The sequence below is a fragment of the Lepidochelys kempii genome, chromosome 10 (assembly GCF_965140265.1).
Source record: "Lepidochelys kempii isolate rLepKem1 chromosome 10, rLepKem1.hap2, whole genome shotgun sequence".
Taxonomy (NCBI): domain Eukaryota; kingdom Metazoa; phylum Chordata; order Testudines; family Cheloniidae; genus Lepidochelys; species Lepidochelys kempii.
In genome coordinates, this window is record NC_133265.1 from 9,849,572 (window position 1) to 9,858,189 (window position 8,618).

Here is an 8,618-nt window from a genome sequence, read left to right on the forward strand (position 1 = left end):
GTGTTAGTTATTTGCCATGATTATTACAGCAGTGTCTCAGGTTATTTCTGCAAACACAGTCGCTCTGCTGAAGAGCAGCAAAGGTTAGGGGTAGAGTGACCAAATAGCAACTGTGAAAAAACAGGACAGGAGGTGGGGGTAATAGGCACCGATATAAGAAAAAGTCCCAAAAACCAGGACTGTCCCTTTAAAAACAGGACATCTGGTCACCCTAGTTAGGGGAAAGGAACCCATCGTACAAGCAGATGAGTGCTCTGCAGTCCCTTTGATTAGGACAACAACAAGTACAAACCTTTTTATGGCTCAGGATTTCCAGTACCTCCTTAGTCTTGTTGCAGGCACCTCCCCTTCCTTTTCTTTTGGTCTTTCCCAAAACTGCCACAACCCAGGAGCAGGGAAAAAGCCCCTTGGTCACCCGCACCTTCCGTCCCTCGCTCCTTCCATCAGCAATTTCTCAATGCTCAGAGGGAATCTTAACTATTGAGTCCCCTTGGGGAAAGGCTTCGATCGACCGGGCACGGGGACCACCCTTCCGTCTGTAGCGGGACCTCCATCAGTGCTGTGGAACAGAGTGTGACCAAAGGCACCCCGTATTCATGCCCCACACACTACTGCAATCATCTTTGTACAAATTATGCCTTGTGTGGCATCATTTGAAAAATAGTAATTTACTGGTCAATCCTATCATGATGAAATGTGTGTAGCAACATTATATATAAAGTTATGAATTCCCTCTAACTGACGTTGGTAGCTCATGTTCAAACCCATGTAGCCCTGATTAGGCAGGACTGGTCAAGCAGGTCTTAAACAAAGGAGTGTGTGTTTACCTCAATTTATATATAAGTTGTAAACAGGTTCCTCAGACAGCGAGAGGCGGAAGACAGGGGACAAGGAAAATCTGTATTTCAGCAAACAGACGTGAGAAGGAACAGCATACATCCCTTTTCACTGCCTGATGCCATATTGCCTTCTTTACTGTTTGAATAAACTTTGTTTTGTAACCTTCAGGAAAACGCATCTCGAAGGGGAACTGGACTATACAAGTGAGGGGCAAAACCACCCCAAGTTCTCTCTCCCTATCTATCTCTTTCTTTTCGCCAAGCAAGACAAAAGAAACAGCTGTTGGACTTTGGGAGCAGATCTTAACCTAAGACTTTGGTCAGTGATGTTACTGGAAACATGGTAAGGGACTTCCCCATGAACCAAGGCCAGTTTGTTATGCTGAGGAAGCATTTTCTCTTTATTTCTTTTGTAACAATTTCTGACTTCAATGCCCTCACTTAAAATCTATCTCCTTGTAGTTAAATAAACTTGTTTTAATCCTTAATTGAAACTAATCCACTGTTCTGAAATGTTTGGGTAACTTCACTTAAGGCAGCAGTATGTTGATCCCCTTAGAGGGGCAAAGGACCAAATATATCTGCACTGTCCAGGAGAGGGTTGGACAGGGCAGATCACACATTTTTGGGGGAAAATCTGGGACTGGAAGTGTGCTGGGGTCACCCTGCAAGTGGGAAGCCTGGCTGATTGAAGCCAGAGAGCGGCTGGTAAGCTGCAGCTATACACAGCTAAGTTCCCTGTAAGCTGCGTGGTTGCATGGCTGTCCAGCAGCCTTTTTAGTACTGCGCAGGTGCTCAGGGAACCCTCCTGGGGACCTGCCAGGGGAGGGGCGCCCCTCCCTGGCTCCAACCTAGCCCGGCCCCCAACCTGCCGCGGCCAGGGCGGCCTGGACCGGCCAGGGCATCTCTACCCTGGGCCGAACCTGGCTGCTGCCCGAACCTGGCCGCTGCCCGGCCCTTCCCAGCCCGGCCCAACCTGGACCCAACTGTGGCTGCAGTGCCCCTCCCCCGGCCCGAACCCAGCCCTGGCCGGGACCTGCTGCGGCGCCCCTCCCCCGGCCTGACCCCAGCCCCGGCTGGAACTGCTGGGGGGAGGGGCACCTATCCTGTGGCCCCAGCCCTGGAGCTGCCGCTGTAGGGAAAGGTGTCTCTCCCCTCAAGCCCAGGTGCTGCTGCGGGAAGACAGAGCTGGGGGGAGTCCTCTCTCCCCGCCATAGCCCCGGAGCACCCTACTGCACCGCAAACCCTTCATCCCTGGCCCCACCCCAGAGCCTGCATCCCCAGCCAGAGCCCTCACACCCCTGCACCCCAGCCCTCTGCCCCAGCCCTAGCCCCCTCCCACACTCCAAACCCTTCGGCCCTACCCCCACCACATGAATTTTGTTATGTGCACCAATCTGGAGGTGATGTGTCACACGTCACAAAATTCATTCCACGCGTGGGTGGGGAAAATTAGAGGGAACCCTGATACACGGACAGGCAGGGTTTTACCCGCATGCCGTTTGTGAGCAGCCCAGGTGAGAGCTACAGCAGCAAAGCATGGTGAGAAACACAAGGCTGCAGGCCAGGTGGTGACACAGCCCCTCACTGGTGTGGATTGCACCCCAGAAGACAGGAGCAGGCTCTGTGGGTGCTCCGGGGCTGGAGCATCCATGGGGAAAAATTAGTGGGTGCTCTGCACCCGCCGGCAGCCAAGCTCCCCTCCCCGCCCCACCTCACCTCCGCCTCCTCCCCTGAGCGGGCCGCGTCCCTGCTCCTCCCCCTACCTCCCAGCGCTCGCTGCTGCTCACTGCTGTGGCCGTGTAGCAAGCTCCGGGAGGGAGGGGGGAGGAGCGGGAACGTGGCGTGCTCAAGGGAGGAGGCGGGGCCGGGGCGAGGATTTGGGGAAGGAGTCGGAATAGGGGCAGGGAGGGGGCGGAGTTGAGGCGGGGACTTTGGGGAAGAGGTTGGAATGGAGGCAGGGCAGGGGTGGCGTCAGGATGGGGCCGGGGGCGGAGGCGGGTCAAGCACCCACCGGCGCAAGCAGAAGTCGGCGCCTATGCCCCAGAATGCCATACTGAGATGGATTGTAATGCTGCTGAATGGATTAGGCCAGAGGAGGGCAGCCCCTTAGGAAAAAGAAAGATCTCTTTAGAAACAATCTCTCCGCAGATGCAGAGTGGAAAACCAAGTAGGAATGCAGGATTTTGGTGGAAGTGTCTCTTACAGCATTGCCTGGGTGCAACAGAAGGCTCCTTAAAGAGCAACAGTGCCCAAGCTGGTGGTCTCACGCTGGTGTAAAGCAGGAGTAACACCACTTATGCGACTAGCTGCATTGGTGAGAGGAGAGTCAGGCCAGAGCGTGTTGCCAAATTTAGCGACGTCATTTCCAGCCCAGTCCTCGCTCCATGGACTTGTTCAAGGCCTGGTTTCCCTCCTCTTATCTCTTGTATTTTTTCTGCCTGTCTTCCTGCCCCTGCTGTCCTTTTCCCGGTGAGGGCTGGCTGACTGTTACGCCCATATGTCCTCCTCCCTTCCCTGCCCCCCTTGCTATAAATAAAAGCAGCCCGTGGCAGGCAGAAGGTGAGTGGGGAAAAAGGCTGGCACTTGCCAAAACAGCCAAACCACTGCTGTATTTTAAAGAAACAAAAAGAGCTAAAATCAGCAATAGGCTTTTTCCCCGGAGATCATTTTCTACCAGGTAGTCTGGTTTCATAAACAGGGTTCTCTCTCTCTCTCTCTCTCTCTCTCTCTTTCTTTCTTTTTTTTTTTTGCACAGCGTCACAGAAGGATGCTGATCTGCCCCTCACCACCGACGCCGTGGATGTGCTTTCATGCAAGTAAACCAGCTTCACCACTCTAGAAACGCTTTGCATTTCTATGGCGCTTTGCATGTCCTTGAATATCCCAGAGTGCATCTGCTAATGTACACTCGGATATCCATCATAGCCAGTGGTGAGAGTGAGAAGGGTCTGTGTCTGCAGCAGGCTTCACTCCCCAGTGCAATCACCAGGCCTTCTCCAGCCGGAAGAGGTAAGCTGGCGGAAGAGAAAACAAAACCGCAGCCCCTGGCAATGAAAGGTTTGTGGCCCCCTCCTTCGGAGCAGAGGTGCTGCTTACAGGCTCTTTATCAGACGCAATTAGATTGTTAGGGCCCGAAAGACATCTCTCTCCTCAGTCAATGCGGCAGCGAGGAATGATCAGAGGGGAAGGTTCTCTGATGATTATTCAAAGTCCCTTTCTCTGGAACACCCTTTTCTTCCCTGGACAGCAGGCTTTGGCTTGCGGAACGTTTCAGCCAGGGTGGAGGGACAGGCACTGTGGAGCTGAGGTTCGTCCTCAGCAGAGGCAGGGTGGGCATTGCTACAGTCAGGCAGAGACAGGTTTTGAGTGACCCTTACTGGTATTGCTCCATATCTTCTGCCCTCCTCGTGTGAGCCATGATGTTCTGCTACCCCCACTGGCTAGTTATTCACACGCTAGAGGGCAAGCACTTGTTTCTGTACATGCTTTACCATCAGGTGCCATTTCTGCAGAGAGCAGTTTAGGTTTTACACATACCTGACACTTGAGGTCATACCAACGATGTAATTTCTACTGAGAAATTAATTTCCCTCTTAGGAAAGCAGTTTCCGCAACAGCCGAAGGCAGCTCCTCTTTATCATTTGCTGGTGTACTGGAAGTGTTTGCATCTACAATTGGTTCTAGATTCCTGCCCGATAAAGTCTCCTCAAACGTCTTGGAATGGCCTGGGAATCAGAGAGAGGGAGACAGGAGCTGTTAAAAAAAAAGCCACAGAATGAAATTAATATATATAGAATTTAGTAACATTTAAAATGGGGAAAAAACGAAAGAAGTAGTTACACTCTGACCTCTTGAAATGTAAATTGCCTTTCACCCTGGGACACATGAAAGGCTGTTTCAAATATGAAAATGTACAAAGTCTTTCTATTCCCTTGCCCCTTTATTTTTAAATTGTTTTCTGTAGAAAAGGGAACAGAAGCTCAGTGTGATTTTGCTTTATTTGCTGTCTGTGCAGAGGAACTGTTTGCTTTGTTCCTCCACTGCACAGAGCTCTTCAAAGGCAGACCTGTAGCTGACAGCAAGGGCTCGGTGCACAAGGATGAACCATTCCTAAGGGCTCCGGTTTCGTTGCATAACGCTGCCAAGCCCACCGCGCGAGCTCAGCAAACCGGCATGTGCTGTGGGATTTGGTCCTGAAGCTGCAACAAAGGGCCAGTAGCAGCACAGATGGAAAGATGAACTGGAAACTGGTGTAGGATCCGCTTAATCCCACACGGGGATGCTTGGCAGCAAGAGGGTGAAACCCGGAGTTCACAAAGACACTGGTGTTGCTGTGGAAAAAATGTCACATGGACAACAGGGAAATACATGAATTTATGTCATGGCTCTTCCCCACAGTATCTGAGCACCTTCCATCCAAGACATGAAGTGTGCCATAAATTAATAAATGTCGGCAGAACAGGCATTATCTGCATTTCACAGATGGGTGAAACAGGACAGAGAGAGGCAACACCACTGGCTCGCTCTTATACAGCTAGTCAGAGGCAGACCTGGGAACCAAACAAGGATTATTAGTAAATACATTCATTGCCATTGCACCCAGAGGCCCCAGTCCACGTGGGGCCCCATGGTACTGTATGCTCTAAACACACAAGATGACACAATCCGAGGCCTGTGCTTTTGCCATGAGAACATGCTCCTCCCCATCTCCACTCCCCACAGTGCCTTGGAAAAGAGACCCTAGTTGTATAGGGCAGAAACGATGAGTTATCCCTTATTCTTTAAAAAAGTCACAGAATCTTTACCTCCTACCAGAGGTGCTAAATTAACATCCTATCTCAGCAGCTCATCTAAAGAGCAGCACGCTTCACTGGCAGACGCCATAAACTCAGTGTCCTTGTCAGTCTTGGGTAGGTGCCCAACTCCTAGAGTCAATCATGAATACTTCTGGCTCTGATGAAGGAGGCCCTCTTCAGGGCAGTCCTGGCACTACATATTCTCGCCCTTCCCTAGTGGCGATTAAACATTACTGCTCCATATAGAGGATAAAGCCTCATACCAATATCGAACCTATAATGTACATATCACAGTGAGACAGACTATATGCCTATATTCATCCTTTTTACAAATCCATGATAAATTTTGTACAAAGTATGCCTTCTGAGGTATCCTCTGAAAACTCCATCTGCTGAACATTATTATTCCTGATAAAATATGTGTATCATCATTGTATGTAAAGTTATAAGATTCTACTGTATAACATGCTCCAAGTTTAGAAAAGCAGGCACAAACCAGTTCCTCAGGAACAAATGACAAACCAACACATTAGCCAGGTGTCAACAAAATCAACTGGACCATCAGCTAGGTTAGTGGCCATTCAAGAAGGGTGTGAGCAAGAATTTTACAGATTGCCAGTAGAACAACTGGAGGTTCCCATGTAAACAGACTGGCTGTCGCCTGACCCCCAGCTGGAGATAATCTTCAAAGAGAGGATAATGGTATAAGAAAAAATAACACACACAAGACAAATTACCACTCTCCTCCACACCTCTCTGCTCCACTCCTCTCTGCTCATGGCAGCAACAACACCTTAAGAAACACTGACCTGCGGGACGAGTCCAGTAGATAGTCTACATTTTATCTTTTCTTTTCTTTGTAACCAGTTCTGACATCTCTGGCCCTATACTTATAATCACTTAAAATCTATCTTTCTGTAGTTAATAAACTTGTTTTATTGTTTTAGCTAAACCAGCGCGTTTGGATTGAAGTGTTGGGAACGCCACTTGAGATAACAGGATTTATGCATATCATTTTCCATCAATGAGATGATGGACTTTCTATGACCTAGTATTGTCCAGGAGGGTGCTGGGCAGTACAAGACATACATTCTTGGAGAAGGTCTGGGACTGGGAAGTTGCTGGTGTCTGCCTGTATGTAATTCATGAGGCCAGAGCAATCATGTAATTCAGCTGGGAGAGATTTTACATGTGAGGGGCTGTGTGCAAGCAGCACCAAGAGTGATTGCTCTTACAGCGAAGCAGTGTAAAAGGCCCCCCAGGTTGGAGATTTGAGGGGACATAGCTGTCCATCTGTCCAGATTGTACCATGGGGAATGTCACACATTAAGTCATATTTACTGGTATTTTCTGTAGCTTATCAGAGTGAGGTTACAAGTGCCTTCATCCACACCTAGGGGGCAAAGGCACTGGTCTGCAATGCATAAGACTTGGGTTTTATTCCTGGCTCTGGCCTGCTGGTTGACCTTGGGCAAGTCACTTCCCCTCTCTGTTCCTCAGTTTCCCCAGTTGTAAACACTGGGTTACCAAACTGACCTCCATGTTAAAGCACTTTGAGATCTATGAATGAAGAGTGCTATATACAAGCCAGGTGTTATCCACGCAGCCTCAGGCAGGAAGCCAGCACTCAACTAATACTCAAAGGTTGGATAGAAGCTGTAAGCATATAGGGATATGGCTGTATCCCTCAAACAGTAAAGGAAACTGCACCTAATGCTACCTGGGCTGCAGAAATAAACAGCAAATGCTGCCTTGCACTGACAGGATAAAATCCTGGCCTTGCTGAAGCCAACGGCACAGCTCCCTTTAACTACAATATGGACAGGTTTTCACCCCAAACTCCCTTTCTGCATATCAAAGCACCCCATGGCAGAGGGTATTATTCCAGTTTTGGAAACAGGCACAGTGAGATGAGCAGGTAACGCAGGATGTCAAGAGAGAGGGTCAAAATATTTGCCAGCAGGGCTCCATGGAGGGCTGTGGAGTTCTGCCAGCAGAAAACAGGGTCCTCAGTTGCTTGCCCTACTGCACTTGCCCATATCTTCTAACACAGACAGCAGCAGGTTTCAGGTTGATGTTCCTTGCTGACAAGAGAAAGTGAGACATTTTCCTCCTGCGGTGCTCGGAACAGCACTTATGTTCCTCGTAGCTGAGTTCTCTCTTGGCATCACCCTTGGCTTGGCAAAGCTTCTCTTTGCTCCCATGGAGCGGCCACTCCCTTCCCTCATCTTCTCTGACAGGCCTCAGCCTCAGCGGGAGAGCCCTTCCCAGTGAAGGCCCTTTCACCAGGCTGCAGTCGGTTTTGATCAGGAGTGTTGTACCACCTACTGGCCGGACAGCAAATTGCTAGCCAGGAGTCAGACGATCCAATTAATAGCTCATTAACAAGTTGGCGTGAAGGCCTCTAGCTATCAGCACTATCTTATTCAGGATCTAGACGTGCACGGTTCAGAAGTGGCTTCTCTTGTTTGACTAAATTATATGAGGTTGTTGAAGGCAGTGTTGTTGTAGCCTTATCAGTCCCAGGATATTAGAGAGATAAGATGGGTGAGGTAATATCTTTTATGGGACCAACTGCTGTTGGTGAGAGAGACACACTTTTGAGCTTACACAGACCTGAAGAAGAGCTCTGTGCAAGCTCGAAAGCGTGTCTCTCTCTTTCACTAACAGAAGTTGATCCTATAAAAGATGTTACCTCACCCACCTTGGCTCTCAAGACATATTAGGCTCATTTATTTTATACCTATTCGGTGCAGGTTAGTAACAAAATAATGAAATGAAAGGTGTGTTTTTGCCACCCTCCTACCCCAACCCCCAGTCAGTAGAGAGCTCCTCCTAACCCCAGCCCAAGGTAAATCTCACTAACTCTCAGATTGGTAAACTCAGCCTGGTTGGCCTTATTTTCAGCCCTACCAATTCTTCCAGATCAGGTTAAGGGGCAAGCCTCCATGGTTCAAGGCCCCAGTCTATGAAACTCCCT

At 49.4% G+C, this 8,618-nt stretch overlaps 1 long non-coding RNA gene across 1 annotated transcript in view; it reads left to right on the top strand.

The window, feature by feature from the left end:
• LOC140918157 (uncharacterized) overlaps positions 1–8,212 on the top strand; it is a 33,251-nt gene extending 25,039 nt beyond the window's left edge. The window contains exons 3-4 of the long non-coding RNA XR_012161094.1: positions 1,009–1,182; positions 3,598–8,212. This is a non-coding gene — a long non-coding RNA (uncharacterized lncRNA). The remainder of the gene's footprint in view (positions 1–1,008; positions 1,183–3,597) is intronic.
• Positions 8,213–8,618: the final 406 nt, after the last annotated feature.